Raw genomic sequence first — 16975 nt, 5'->3', positions numbered from 1 at the left:
TCTTTTCTTTTATAATCCCAAACAGCCATGGCAAAACCCTTAGACAGTAATCTGTGCTCCATGAGCTAGCCTGCTCTTCTCTCTACCCAGAGTGACGTTCTCTCGTATGTATCCAGAACCAGTTCAACACCTCCTCCTCCACAAGGCCTCCTATGACCCCACCACACCCACCAGATAAAGCAGAGACCACAGCATTCACCATGGAGAGCCCTGTCCACCTTGCAGCACAGCTGCCCTCATTCATGTCTCATTCCCTACCAGACTGTGAACATCAGAAGAGGTTTCATGGATGGAGCGAATGAATGGTGTATAAAGTGAAAGCCAGGGTGGAAGAGGGCTCTGCCCTATGGTCCTCCAGTGAAATAAACATGTTCTGTCTGACCTGGGTGTGTGCCCTCATCTCTGTCCTCACCCTGGTCTCACCTTGTGAAGCTAGTACATCACTTTGTATACTGGACATCCCACAAGCCCCTCAAGCCTACTAGGTTTGCGTGATGCAAACTGACATCAGCATGTACCAAACATTGCTCTCCTGCATCCTCTGCTGCCATCAGCACCACCATTCACCCCCTCCTCCAATCCAGGCCTCTTCCTTCTCTCACTCTCCACATTGTTATTTAGAAAGTCCTGCCATTTCTCCCTTATGCACATCTCTCAAATCTGTCTTCTTTCCTCCATCTCCACTGCCCCTCCTATAGGCCAGACCACCATCACCTCTTCACTGGACCCTGCTACAGCCTCCTCCCTGGTTTTTCTGCTTCAACCAGCCCCTTCTCCACACAGCAGCCACCACCAGAGGGAGCTGTTGCTCTTCTGACCCAGGCAGAGCAGATGACAGATGGGTGTTTTGGTCTCCTATGCATAGCCAATCAGCTGCCTTGCTCCTTGTCCTTCTCCAGTGTTTCCTAGGAGACCGCAACTGCTGATGGCAGATGGCCCCTAGCTATAACCCTGACTACTGAATTGTGATACCCAGTTCTACAAGGAACCAGCTGCAGCTTCCTTCCTCTGTGGCCACCACGGTGACCCAAAGAGACCCTACCCTGCAAGACCAGCCAGAGGCCTTGTAAGGCCTTCACAGGCTGGCAAGCATAATAAAGTTGCTGTGACAAGCATTATAAATGGTTCCTGCATCAAATACCACTTACCTCAGTAAAAGTTTTGAAAAGGATTTTTATAATTTTGAGTTTTGTAAAGAGTAAATTATTCATTTTGTTTTGTAACTTGTACTTAACTTTATTCTAACTAAGGATTAGTTTGGGATGCCTGTGACTAGTTGGCATAGTACTGCATTTGTAGACATTTAGTTAAACATTTATTACTTTTGATGTTTCCCTGCTTTCTAGAGTAATGGAAATAAAAACATAAATAAATAAGTGGGACCTAATGAAACTTCAAAGCTTTTGCACAGCAAAGGAAACTGTAAACAAGACGAAAAGACAACCCTCAGAATGGGAGAAAATATTTGCAAATGAATCAACAGACAAAGGATTAATCTCCAAAATATATAAACAGTTCATGCAGCTCAATATCAAAAACACAAACAACCCAATTAAAAAATGGGCAGAAGACCTAAATAGGCATTTCTCCAAAGAAGACATACAGATGGCCAAGAGGCACATGAAAATCTCCTCAACATCACTAATTATTAGAAAAATGCAAATCAAAACTACAATGAGGTATCACCTCACACCAGTTACAATGGACATCATCAGAAAATCTACAAACAATAAATTCTGGAGAGGGTGTGGAGAAAAGGGAACCCTCTTGCACTGTTGGTGGGAATGTAAATTGATACAGCCACTATGGAGAACAGTATGGAGCTTCCTTGCAAAACTAAAAATAGAACTACCGTATGACCCAACAATCCCACTGCTGGGCATATACCCAGAGTACACCATCATTCAAAAAGACACATGCACTCCAGTGTTCACTGCAGCACTATTTACAATAGCCAGGATGTGGAAGCAACCTAAATGTCCATCAACAGATGAATGGATAAAAAAAGATGTGGTACATGTATACAATGGAATATTACCCAGCTATAAAAAGCAATGAAACTGGGACAGTTGTAGAGACGTGGATGGACCTAGAGACTGTCATACAGAGTGAATTGAGTCAGAAAGAGAAAAACAAATATTGTATATGAACACATATATGCAGAATATAGAAAAATGGTACAAATCAACTGGTTTGCAAGGCGGAAATAGAGACACAGATGTAGAGAACAAACATATGGACACCAAGGGAGGAAAGTGGGGGGGTGGGGGGGGTTAGGAGATGCTGAATTGATTTGGATTGCTATATGTATATTACTAATAAGAAATAAAAATATCAAAGTGTACACTTTAAATATATGCAGTTTATTGTATGTCAACTAAATCTCAATAAAAGTTCTTAAAAAAATTTTTGTTTGATGTTGCTGTTTATCTGCTCATGTTTTAGAACCAATGTCGTTTTCTTCTCAGGGCTTAAATATTTGTGTAAGATCTTGGAAAGCTCATGGGCCCCAAGCTGTGAGGCCATGAGACTGTTAAAAGGTCCCGGGGTCTCTGCAGAGGCCTGGATCCGCAAAGAGGTTAGGGCTGAACTCACACCAGAACAGTGTGGCTCCCAGCATGCACTGTGCCAGGGAGGGTCTGAGGATGAGAAACGGGGGAGAGAGGCTTTGGGTAGGGAGAGATGCTGGAAGTCCTGAGCACCCCCTCCCACCTTCACCTTGCACCCTCCTGCTTCCCATGCCCCTTCCCCTCAGGTGTTGCTGGCTCAGGCCTAGCTCTCTTGAAGTTTGGTTCCTCCAAGAACTTAAGGCCCTGAGCTAAGTGGAGAGAGATCAGAGCCGTTGGCTGTCCCATACCTCAGTCTCCTTTCCGATAGTCCATTTTTAATACCCCACGTCCCCAGTATTCCAGCCTCACAGGGTGTATAATGGAAAGAGTGGAGACTTTGGGGTCAGAAACGCCTGGACTCACATGCTGGCTCAACCTTGAATTAGTTTGATGATTCAGGGCAAGTCACTGCCCTTCTCTGAGACTTGATTTTCTCTTTTGCAAAATGAGTTGAATAATACTAACTCACGGCTGTGGAAAAAATCAAACATGAAGCCTCTAGCACAGCGCTTGGCAGTCTGTAGGCACCGGTAAAGAGTACTCTCCTTCCCTCCAGCCATTTCTGAACTCACAGTCTCACCAGTCACTGAGTTTGGCTGTCAGGTCCTGGCTTCCTGCCCTTTTTAGGTGGTCCTTGCCACTAGGGCCCCATGATGTCAAGCCCGTGTGAAGGAAGGGATGGAGAGGTCCATTTGGGTTTTTTTTTTTTTGTGGGGTTTTTTTTGGCCATACTACATGGCATGTAGGATCTTGGTTCCCCTACCAGGGATCGAATCCATGCGCCCTACAGTGGAAGCATGGAATCTTAACCACTGGACTACCAGGGAAGTCTCTGAGAAGTCTATTTGCCACAGAGCTGATGGGTGCTTGGTACAGTGGTGGGTGCTTTAAGCAGATGACACTATCACCATTTAAGCCCTGCCTGACAGAAATAGTTATCCTTTTCCAACAGGCTCTGCTCCCCCTTGCCTACCCTCAGTATCCCCAGTGCCCCGCCACTCTGCAGAGGTACAGAAGGCAAAATGTGGATCCTCTTGGCAAAGTTACAAGCCACAGTCCCCCATATGCATCAAGAGAAAATTGATTCTAACTAAACACCAGTTTCCCTGACCATTGTACTTGACCCTACTATTTAAGCCCAGCAGGAAGGCATGTCTTTTAAAATAGAAAAAAATATAATCACTTAATTTCAGCACTCATCATAAAAGATTTTGAATCAGAAAACTAGCTTAATGGATTGTAGCTAATGCATTTTCCTTGCAGAAAGCAGATGGCCTGTGTCCAGCTTCCACCAAAACTACAGTCATCCTGCAAAAGATGGCAGCACAAACTTGGCCCCGTCTTCTATTGTCCACCAAAACTTCATGCAGCTTTCTCCTAACAAGGGGAAATGCCTCAAGAAATCCAAGTCAAATACTGCTCAACAAGCAAGAAGGAAAGTCTCTAGATTGTCTTCCAGTCACCGTCACCACCATCTTCATCACTATTACCACCACCACTACTGTCGGCAGCATCACCACCACCGTTATCACCACCACCACCACCATCACTACCACCATGACCACTGTTAACATCATCATCCAGCCACCACCATGAGCATCTGCTGTGTATCAAGCAGGATATACCCTACAACATTGCTGTGAGGTTAGCACTATTACCTCTATTTTCCAGGGGAACTGAGACTCAGAGAGGATAAATCATGTCTCCAAATTTACCCAGCCGGTAAGAAGCAGAGCTAGGATTCAAAGTGTGGTCATTCTGACTCTAAAGCCCATGTTTTTTCTACTGTGACATAATTTCTCTCCCATTTTTCCTTTTATCACCATGCACCACCTCTTCCTTTGTCAGCTCTTGTAAGCTCCTCCTCTCCAGTGCTCGCTAATTTCTGGCATACTCTCAAGATTAAATTCTTTATTTTATCTGTATGTTTTCAACTATGCTCTGTATTATGCACTTGCAGCTACCTCATAGCAGTGCTTACTACAGTCTGTTATTACATATGTCCACTATTCTCCCATCCCTTTCAGACTTAAACTCCTTGAGGGCAGGCACTATATTGGTCAATGTAACCCTGGTGTCCAGGGCTTGGCTCATGGTTTACAAATGGTTTATTCAAAAGTTTGTGGCCTCAATCCATGAATGAATATATCAATACATGGACAGATAAATGAAGAAACAGATGGATTAATGGATGAATGGACAGGTGATTAAGTGCATTAACAGTTGGTTAAGGATAACTCTCAAATCGATATTTCAGTTCACTACATTCTTACACATTTAAATGCCTATCAGAACTTCCCACCTGGCTCTTTTGCTGTCATCTAAACCTGTACAAACCTGAGCTCCGCCCTGGTGATTCCTTCTTATCTCTTTTCTGACAATGGTGTTCCCTTCACTGGTCCTCTGATTAATTCATTCAGTCAACAATATTTTTTTATTCGTTTGTTTGGCTATCTGCTATGTGCCAAACAGAATTCTAGAGAATGGAAACAAAGTACCTAAGACAGGCAAGTTTCCAGGAGACTCAAAGGGGTTCCCAGTGGGGGGGAAGGTGGTGTAGCACACAATAGGCAAGTAAAAGGTTAGCAAGATAGTAACAGAGTATAATGAGTGATACCTTGAGGAAATAAACAGAATGATGAGAGAGAAGTAAAGGACCTCACAGCAGATAAGATGGTGAGGGAGGGCTTGTCTGAGATGTGATGTTAAACAAAACCCAAAGGATAAGAATAAGCCATTCAATATAAAAGCTAAAAGAAGAATCTTCTAGGCAGAGGAACTGGCAAATGCAAAGGCTTAGGGGCTGGAAAGAGCCTGGTGTGTTTCAGGATCAGAAAGGGGACCAGTGGAGCTGGAGGGCAGTGAACAGCAAGCCGGAGACTGAATGAGAGGAGGTTATTAACAGACCTGGGCCAGGTCCTGCAGGAGTGGAAGGCCATGGTTAGGAGTCAGATTTTATTCTAAGGGCACTGAAAAGCCATTGAAGAGTCTCAAATAGGGGAATGACATCATCCCTCTGGCAGGTGACAAGGAGCTGCCCCCCCAAAACCCCAGATGAAGATGATTTACAGGTAAGTTATTTCAAGTCCTTAAGAAAGGGATAACTCCAGTTCCATTTAAACTGTTAGAGCGCACAGAAAAGGAAAGTATCCAAATACATTTTGTAAAGTCATCATAATACTGTTGGCCACTGTGACAAAAAAGTGCAGCAAAAACAAACAAAAAAAACACAGTCCAGGGGACTTCCTATGTGGTGCGGTAGGTAAGAATCTGCCTGCCAACGCAGGGGACACAGGTTCAATCCCTGCCCCAGGAAGATACCACATGCCGCGGAGCAACTAAGCCCATGCACCACAACTATTGAGCCTGCGCTCTAAAGCCCGTGAGCCACAACTACTGAGACCATGTGCTGCAACTACTGAAGCCCACATGCCTAGAGCCTGTGCTCTGCAACAAGAGAGGCCACTGCAATGAGAAGCCTGCGCACCACAACGAAGAGTAGCCCCCGCTCACTGCAACTAGAGAAAGCCCGTGTGCAGCAACGAAGACCCAACACAGCCAATTAAAAAAAAAAAAAGAAAGAAAAACCACAGTCCAGGGAATCCCCTGGCGGTCCAGTGGTTAGGACTCTGTGCTTCCACTGCAAGGGACCTGGGTTCCATCCCTGGTCAGGGAACTAAGATCCCGCATACTGTGTGGTATAGCCAAAAAAAAAAAAAAAGAGAGAGAGAGAGAAAGAAAGAAAAAGAAAACAGTCCAAGCTTGTTTATACTTTTTTTTTTTGGCCACACCATGTGGCATGCAGGATCTTAGTTCCCTGACTAGGGATCAAACCCAGGCCCCCTGCAGCAGAAGCACAGAGGCCTAACCACTGGACTGCCAAGGAAGTCCCTATAAGTATTAATACAGAAAAATCCTTAAAAATTTTAGTAAATATAATTCTGAAGCACAGGAAAAGAATGACACACCATGACCAAATTGGCGTTATACCAAAAAAGGCAAGAAAGGTTTAATATTAGTAATCTAAACTATAGTTAAATATGTTGAAAGATAAAAGTGGAAAAGACATGATCCTCTCTGAAGAGACTGTAAAGACATTTGATAAATTCACCATATATTCTTGATTAAAAAAAAAATTCTTGGGACTTCCCTGGTGGCACAGTGGTTAAGAATCCTCCTGCCCATGCAGGGGACATGGGTTTGATCCCTGGTCCAGGAAGAACCCACATGCTTCAGAGCAACTAAGCCCATGCACCACGACTACTGAGCCCATGTGCTGCAACTACTGAAGCCTGCATGCCTAGAGCCTGTGCTCCACAATGAAGAGTAGACCCCGCTCATCACAACTAGAGGAAGCCCTCGCGTAGCAACTAAGACCCAACACAGCAGAAAAATAATAAAGTTCTCTAAAAAAAAAAAAAATCTTAGTAAAATTGGAATAGATGGATGGATTCTAAATATCCTGTGCCAAAAATCAACATCATGCTTAATGGTGAGGTAGTGGAAACACTTTCATTAAAGTTGAGAATACTAATTCTAAGGGTACATTAGGAACAACTGGATAAGAGAAAGAAGAGAGGTGTAAATAAGAAGGGAGAAGGCAAAATTGTCATTTTTGTGAACAAGTTCAATATCATCTAGAAACTATTAAAACTAGAGAGTTTAGTATGACTTCTGAGTAGATATCAATACATGCAAAAATTCAACAATCTTGTTAATAAAGTACAGTGAAAGATGTAATTTTAAATATGTCATTTCAAAGAAGCACATGAAAATATGTTCAACATCACTAGCCACTAGGGAAATGCAAATTGAAATGATGAGATACCACTACACACCCATCGGAGTGACTAAAATGAAAAGCACTGATAGCACCAAATACCAACAAAACTGAATCTCTCACCCACTACTGATGGGAATGTAAAATGGTGCAGCCACTCTGGAAGCAGATGGCAGTTTCTTAAAAAGTTAAACATACATTTACCATACAACCTGTAAATGTACTCTTGAGCGCTTATCCTAGAGAAATGAAAACATGTTCACAGAAAAATTTGTACAAGCATGTTCATAGCAGGTTTCTTTGTAATCTCTGCAAACTGGAAACAACCCAAATGTCCTTCCATGCATGAATGGTTAAACAAGGAATAATACTCAGCAATAAAAAGGAACAAACTAGCAATATATACAACACCTTGGGTGGATCTTCAGGGAAATCTGCTGAGTGAAAAAAGCAATCTCAAAAGGTTATATGCTATATAATTCCATCTAGATGACATTCTCAAGCATCAAAAATTTAGAGATGGAGAACAGACCAGTGGTTGCCACCCCTCCTCTCTGGGCATTTTCCACCAGGAAAATCAGGGAAGGGTGTGAGTATGAAGAGATAGCAGGAGAGAGACATCCTTTGTGGTGCTAGAACAGGCCTGTATCTTGATTGTGGTTGTGTTTATACAAATCTATACATGTGATAAAGTGTCATAGACTATACACAAAGAGATATTTTAAAAAATGAGTGTATGCAAAAACTGGTAAAATCCAAGTGAGGTCTATATGTAGTTTATTTAATTGTATAGTATTAATGTCAATTTCCTTCTGGGAATGTACTATAGTTATTTGAGATGTTACCATCCGGAGATGATAGGTAAGGGATACAGGGGCCTCTCTGCAGTATTTTTGCAACTTCTTGTAAGCAGTCTTCTGCTTACACCTCATTGGGCAGAATCAGGTCACATGACCACTTCTGGCTGTAAGGAAGTCAGCAAGGGAGGCAAGTACGCTGTTGATGGGAACTGAAATAACTTGGGGTATGGTAAGTAAGGAAGAATGGGAGTCTGACCAAACCCTCACATCATACACAAAGGATAGATTAAAAATATAAAGACAAAACCTTTTAAAGACAACAGAAGAGAATATCTTTAACATCGAAGTAGCTAAGAGTTCTTAAAGATGCAAAAATTACCACCCACAAAGTTTGATAAATTTGATTTCATTGATACATTTGACAGTGTTAAAAATTTAAACCTCTGTATGCCAAACTATACTATAAACAAGGTTAAAAGATAAGCCACACACTGGTAGAAGATATTTGCAATACATACAAGCCATAGTAATTAATATGCAGGATGTATAAAGCTAACCTAATAAACAAACAGGTAATGCACAGAAACTTCAACAGCAATAAGCGCATGAAAAGATGCTTAATCTCCCTAGTATTCAAATTTAAACACCCATAATATAACATTTCACAGTCTTCAGATTGGCAAAAGTTAAAAAGTCTGGTAATACCACATATTGGTGAGGATGCTAAGAAACAGGAACTCTCACATATCACAAGTGGAAGTGTAAATTGGTAAAACCACTTTGGAGAGCAAGCTGTTCCTTCTATATTAAAAGAAGCATAAGTGCATTACCTAGAAATTTTACTTCTGGATTGTCAACCCTGGAGAAATGCTCTCATATGGACAGTGGAGACAGACATAAGGAAAAATACACTGTACCAATTGTAACAGTTAAGAAATGGAAACATCCTAACTGTTCATCGGTGGAGGTCTAGATTTTTTTAAGTGGTTTATTATGCAGCAGACTACTAGAGAGCAGTTTAAATGGCCTAAATAAATCTAGCTATATCAGCATGGATGACTCTCCAGTTCCTATTGATGAGGGGAAAGGCACATTGAAAAGGCTTCATTAAGCATGACACCACTCAGGAAAAAATACCACATTTATTGTAGGTACATGTGTATGTAATACATGTACAAAATCATGCATCTATACCATCTTCTTTTGGAGATAACTTTGGAGAAAGGAAGGCAGGGTGTGTGTTCACTATGGAACTTTAGATGTGTCTGTATCATTTTATTTAAGGGGAACTGCAGAGTCATACCAAGGGGCTCCCGCTGTGAAAATCTGGAACAATTTGAGCATCAAAATAAAAAGTGATAGTAATAAACTAAACCCACTGAAAAAAAAAGAATCCATGAATCCATACCGGTATACACAATGATGTCAACTAATAAATGTATCAGTAATGATGGAGTTAGAAATTTGCTATTTGGCAAACAACATAATAATAATTGTTTCAGGCAAGAGCCATCAATAGTTGTTAAAATAGTGGATGAAAATTTGATGAGTAACAGGAGATCTATAGAATATCAAAGTATCTGGCTTTTGGTATAATATTCGGATATGATAATAAGTGAAAGAATTAGGAGTATTTACCCTGAGAAGAGAAGATCAGGGGATATAACAGTTGTTTTTGAATGTGACTTTAAAATGCTGCCATGGGTGCTCTCAAGGAAAGAAAGAAATTGCAAGAATTCCTATTTTGGCTCAATAAAAGAAGAATTTCTTAGCCTGCAACAAGTAAATAAATAGTTTAGAAAAATATTCAGTTATTCCCAGATTCTAAGAATTTTAACATTCATTTTTCAAGGATTCTAGGACTGTCTCATTTTATTATTATGAGATTCTAGGACTCTAAGTAAATATTTTATGATTCTAAGAATCTATCCTTTTATTCTGATTCTAGGATTCAAAGACTTCACAATTTTGCTATAATTCCTGTTTCTGTTGTTATACCAGCCATAGCAAAAGCACTGAGGTATTTGACTCCAATCCTTACCTAGCTTCAGAACTGGAAATCCAAAATGATCAGACTCTCCTAGCCAACCCTAACAACTGGGATCAGCTCTCTCTGGTTGTGTTCCTGAAGACAGAAGGAAGACTTTCAATGTTTCATTATAATGTGTACTATTTCTGCTAGGTTTTTGGTAGATATCCTTTGACATATTAGAATGTTCTAGCTTGCTAAGGGTTTTTAAAAATTAATTAATGGGTGTCAACTTTTATCATGTTTTTCAAAATACTATATCTATTTGAGATGGTTATGTGATATTTCTCTTTAATCTGAAAGCATTTAGTATTATATCTACAGATTTGCTGTTATTAAACCAGTGTTCATTCTTGGGATTAAATACTAATATTGAAAGTTCATTATTTTTATGTACAATTTTGAATTGTTTGCTATCAATTCAGTTAGGATTTTTACAGCTATGATTGGCCTATTTTTTTTCCCTCATATTATGCTTGTCTAGTTTGTTACAATGATTATATTGGCTTTCTAAACTGAGATGGGAAGTTTTCCCTTTTTTTTGTTTTATGGAATAATTTACATAACATAGGGATTGTTTCATGAAAGTTTTGTGAGAATCGCCTGTAAAGTCAATGTATCAGGTATTTTATTTTGTCTTGTTTAGTTTTCCTTTATGGGTAGATTTTTAACTACTGATTCAACTTACTGAACTATTCAAGTTTTCTATTCCTTCTAAAATCAGTTTTAGTAAGATATATTTTTTCCTAAGAATACTTTCTACTTCCCTTGGGTGTGTTAGTTGTATTGCTGCATAAAAAATTACCCTAAAATTTCAACACAGTCCCAATCAAAATCCCAGCAAACTATTTTGTGGATATCAATAACTGATTCTAAAGTTAGTGTGGCAAGACAAAGACCCAGAACAGCTGCCACAATATTGAAAACAAAAGAACAAAGTTGGAGGAGTGACACTACCTGACTACAAGACTTACTGTAAAGCTACAGTAATCAAGACAGTGTCGTGTTGGCAAATAAAGAGACAAATAGATCAATGGAACAGAAGAGAGCCCCAAAATAGCCCATGTAGGCATAGTTAACTGATCTTTGACAAAGGAACATAGGCAATACAATAGAGAAAAGATCGTCTTTTCAACAAATGATGCTGGAACAAATGGACATCTACATACAAAAAAATGAATCTAGACACAAACTTTATACCCTTCACAAAAATTAACTCAAAATGGATCATACACCTACACGTAAATTGCAAAACTTTAAAACTCCTAGACAGTAACATAGGAGGATGTGAAATAAAAAACTGATAAAATGGACTTCATTAAATTAAATACTTCTGCTTTTCAAATGATACTGTCAAGATAATGAGAAGATAAGCCACAGACCTAGAGACAATACTCACAAAAGGCATATCTGAAAAAAAAGACTGTTATCCAAAATGTACAAAGAACTCAACATTCAACAACAAGAAAATGAACAACCAGATTAAAAAATAGGCAGAAGATCTGATCAGACACCTCCCCAAAACAGATGTATAGATGACAAATCAGCATATAGAAAGATGTTCCACATCATGTCTCATTAGGGAAAAGCAAATTAAGACAATGAGATATCACTGCACACCTATTAGGAAGGCCATAATCTAGAACACTAACATCACCAAATGCTGGTGAGGATGTAGAGCTACAGGAACCCTCATTCATTGCTGGTGGGAATGCAAAATGGTACAGTCACTGTGGAAGACAGGCAGTTTCTTACAAAACTAAATATACTCTTATACAATGCAGTAACCTTGCTGCCTTGTAGTTACTCAAATGAGTTGAAAATATATGTATGTCCATTCAAAAATTTGCACATAAACATTTATAGCAGTTTTGTTTATACTTGCCAAGATTTGTAAGTAACCATGATATTCTTCAGTAGGCAAATGGCTAAATGAACTGCAGTGTATCCAAACAATGAAATATTATTTAGTGCTAAAAAGAAATGAGTACCAAGCCATAGAAAGACATGGAGGAACCTTAAATGCATAAGTGAAAGAAGCCAGTCTGAAAAGGCTTATACTGAATGATTCCAACTGTATGATATTCTGAAAAAGGCAAAGCCAAGGAGACAGTAAAAATTTCAGTGATTGCCAGGAGCAGGAGCAGGAGGGAGGGATGAATCTGCAGAACACAGAGGATTTTTAAGGCACTGAAACCATTCTGTAGGATACTATAATGGTGGATATATGTTATTAAACATTTGTCAAAATCCATAGAGTGTAAAACACCAAGAGTGAACCCTAATGTAGACTATGAACTTTAAGTGATGATGTGTCCACAGAGGTTCACGGATCATAACAAGTGTACTGCTCTGGTGCAGGATGTGGATAGCTGGGGAGGCTGTGTGGGTGTGGGGACTGGAGTATTTGAGAACTCAGTGTATTTTATGCTTAATTTTGCTGTGTACCTAAAATCTCTCTAAGAAATAAAGTATATTTAAAATAAATACAAAAGTACATAAAGTTTATTTAATAATTTGAGTTACCCTTAAACTTAGCACTTTAAATAGCAATCAATATTTATTATTTCACATAATTTCTATGGGTCAGGTTTTCAGGAATGACTAGCAGGGTGCTTCTGCTTCAGAGTCTTCCATAAAGCTGCAGTCACGACGTCAGCCAAGGTTGCTGTCATTTGAAGGTTTGATTGGAGCTGGAGGATCCACTTCTAATTCGGGCCACTCCCATGGCTGATAGCAGGACACCTCAGTTCCTCAACATTTGGAGCCACGTTTGCCTGAGTATCCTCCCAATATGATGGCTAGTTACCCCAGGGTGGGTATCCCAGGGAGAGCAAGATGAAGCCACAATGTCTTTTCTGACCTGGCTTCGAAACTCACACACCATCATTTTCACAACATCCTGTTGGTTGCAAGGGTCAGCTCAAGGCAGTATGGGAGAGGACACCACAGAGCTATGCACTGCAGGAGGTCAAGATTATTGTGGGCCATCCTGGAGGCTCCTACCACACGGGGTTTTTCAAATTTATCAGCAGACAGTAATTCTTAGGATTTTCTGACAAGTCTTTAAATCTCTGCTATATCTACAATTGTCCCTCCTACTATCCTAAAATTGTGGATGTGTGACTTTGTTTTTGTTTCTGGATGAATCTGTCAGAGATTTGTCTTATTTTAAGGAAGCAGCTTTTGGATTTTTTTGAGAGTCTCTAATGTATGGTTATTTTATATTTAATTATCTTACTAATCTCTTTATTTTTTTCCCCTTCTACTTTCTTTAGGTTTGCTCTGGACTATTTCTAACTTTTTGAGTCTATTCACCAGACTCAAAACTTTTCTTGTTTCTAAAGTATGTATTTAGGTTATAAATTTCCCTGAGAATATTGTTTTTGGCTACATCCCATAAACTTTGTTGTAAAATGTTTCATTTTCTTTCAGCACTGAAGATTTTCTAATATCCATTATAATTTCTTTTTAAACCCACAAATTTTTTGGGGGGGTACACCAAGTTCAATCACCTGTTAAACCCACAAATTTTTTAGAAGTATTTTTTTTGTTTAATTTCTAAACGTGGAGGTTTGTGATTATCTGGTGTTACTGGTTCCTATTATCATTGTACTGTCATCAGAAAAAGTGATTTGTATGAGTCTTTGGTACTTGTTTATGTTTGTTTTGCAGCCTACTATATGGTCAATATATATATATTCCATGTAAGTTTGAAAAGAATGTGTATTCTCTAATGGTCAGATGCAGAGTCCATTAGATCAAGCTTATTAATTTTTTAAATCTTCTACATCCGTAACAACATTTTATGTGTGTTTTACCAGTTACTTAGATGTGTTTTTTTAATCTCTCTTTTTGATAATAATAATGGATTTGTGCATTTTTTCTTAAAATTCTACCAAGTTTTCCTGTATATATTTTGAGGTGATATTGTTAGATACAAACTATGTCATATATTTCTGGTGAATTGTTTCTTCTATTTTTATGTGAAGACTGTTCATTTTTATGCCCAATGATGCTTTTTGTTTTAAGATCAAGTTGTCTGATATTAATATAATGGTATCAGCTTTCTTTTGCTTAGTATTTACCTACTACATCTTTTTCCATCACTTTTTGCCATATTTGTGTGTCATTATGTTCTAAATATGTTTCCTGCATACAGTGTATAGTTGCATTTTGTTTTGTGTTTTTCTCCAATCTGACATGATCTATCTTTTAACTGGAAAGTTTCGATCATTCACATTTACCGCAATCACTAATATATTTGGAAATATTCCTACCACTTTGTATTCTATTTTCAATTTGCTGTGTGTTTTCTTTGCCTATTTTTACCCTTTTTCTGGCCTTAATAAAGTTTTCTATATCTGTTTTTCTTACCTTCCATGTGCATTTTTAAGTTAATAAACATTTTAGGTTAATAAGTTAATCAATATCTCTCCTCCTCACAAACAAATAAGGATTTTGGAATACTTTAACTCTGATCACTCCCTCCCATCTTATAAGTATCTTAGTTCCACACTGTTTTCATGAACCTCAAATTAGTTCAAGCATGCCCAGATTCACACACTCAAATGACTAAAAGACTGAAATAGAGACCCCAGAGCAATGATTCAAATGAGAGAGAAGTTTATTTCTTTCTCACATAACAGTGCAGAAGCAGGCAGGTGATCCAAGGCTGCTGGGAGAGCTCAGTCCTAGGAGGTCACCCTAGATAAGTTTCCTCTATCTTGTTCTCTATCCTCCTACCTGGGGCTAAATCCTGGCATCAGCACGTCCATATCCACCAGGTCATAAGCACCATAACCCCCAGATGATAATTCACTCTACCATGCCCACGTTTATGCTAGGGAAAGGAGAAAGATAAAGTTGAACCCAAGCAACTTCTTTAAGGAAGTGTCCTGGAAGTACATTCGATTGTTCTTTGCTGCAGGGAAGTTGGAAACTGTTGTCTCTGGTTGGCTAACCAAGAGCCCAACTAAAACTTGGAGGCTTCTATTTCTAAAAGGAAAAAGGAGAGAATGAGCTTGGGGCACAAACTGCAGTCTTCCTTAGATGTCATCGGAATCCTGTGTCCTCTTCTGATTTTCTCTGTTTGCTTCAACCTTAGACAGGCAGCCTCTCCCAGTGATGGCAAAGATGGTCACTAACAACAGTAGCCTCATGGTCTCCAATGTAGTAATTCAGTAAAAAAAGAAAGTGGCTCTTTACAGGTAGTTTCAGCTAAAGTCTAAGATTTGCTCCAATTGGTCCAATATGGATCAAATGTCAATCACTAAATTAATCACTTTGGCCAGGGCGATGCAGTGTCTGGTAAACAGGTGTGAGTCACATGGTCACCTCTGCAAGTGGACTGGGTAGGGTTAACCCCACTCAAATTTTGTGGACTAAAACTAGAAAAAGGGCAGTCTCCAAAATCAAATAATGAGGTGTTATTATCATCAGAATTGATGCTAAGCAAGCCACATAACAGATTACCATTAGACTTGACTATCCCGCTGGGCCATTGTATGGTTCAAGAAAGTTGTACAACTGAACATGTTTAAAATATCCAAACAAATGAATGTGGAAGGTGAAACTGATGATGAAGTTGCCTGGAGCAGTCTTACACTTCTGCTAGAAGAGTTCCTACTCATCTTTCATTAGTCATTCATTCAGCACCTTGTGAATGAACCTCTATTATGCTGACCATATTATTTGCTAATTATTTATTTATGTATCTATCTCCCAGTCCTTTCATAATGCACCCCTGTAATTGAGGGCTCCCCCAGAGCTAGAATCCATCTGTGTTCCACAGTGTTCAAGGCACAGAGTGGGCATCTAAATTAAGGAAGGGTAAAGTCTCAATGACTCTTAATGACCTCCAACTCCAATTGCTAATCCATCTTTTTACCTTTGAAAATCATTATTGGAAAGATATAAACCAAATCCCAGGGAGTTTTGTAGTACCGAGGAGAGGAAGGGGGAGACCAGATTATTTTGTTTATAAAAATGTATCTCCTAATGACTGGAAAACAGTGCCAGGCATCATTTTATTTGTGGAACTCAAATCAAATCACCAGGAGGAAAAGACCCAAGTAGGAGGAAGTTCAGCAGATAATTGACTAATCAGAGCTGTCTTCTCATCCTGTTTGATCCTAAGATTTAAATAAAAACTGTATTTTGCAATCAGTTCCCAATCTAAACACATAAATGGCTTTTTCCCCCATAAACACCAATGCCCCCAGCTTAACTGATGCTGAAATCTGTCTATATTGGAGAGAAACACAGCTGTAGGCCAGTGAATGTAGCTAGAGGTACATTGTGGAAGACAGTGCAAGGAGACACCAAAAGGAGACACTCAGAACAACAAGAGGTCTTCCTGGATAAGAAGTCCAAGTGGCTGGCCTGCTTGGGAAGCTCCACATATGGGTGTCCCGGGTGGGTCCTATGAATACTAATAGCTACCATTTATTGAACTATTGCTATAGTCCTGATGTTGTGGTAAGCACTTTTAGTGATTATCTCATTTTAATTCTCAGAACAACCTGTGAGTTAAGAACTGGCACCCCCATTCATAGATGAAACTAAAGGTCAGAAAGTTGCAGTGATGTGCATGGCCATGAGCTAAGCCTTGCAAAAGCCAGGATTTGAGTCCTCTGGGATCTGATCTGACTCACAGCTTCTTCCCTGAGTCCTTAACTATCTTCACAAAACCACTTTGAGGTAGCTATTATTTCCTCCATTCCATAGGTGAGGAGACTGAAGTCCAGGGATGACC

The sequence above is a fragment of the Hippopotamus amphibius genome, chromosome 9 (genome assembly GCF_030028045.1).
Source record: "Hippopotamus amphibius kiboko isolate mHipAmp2 chromosome 9, mHipAmp2.hap2, whole genome shotgun sequence".
NCBI lineage: Eukaryota > Metazoa > Chordata > Mammalia > Artiodactyla > Hippopotamidae > Hippopotamus > Hippopotamus amphibius.
Note: the sequence above shows the minus strand (reverse complement) of the source record.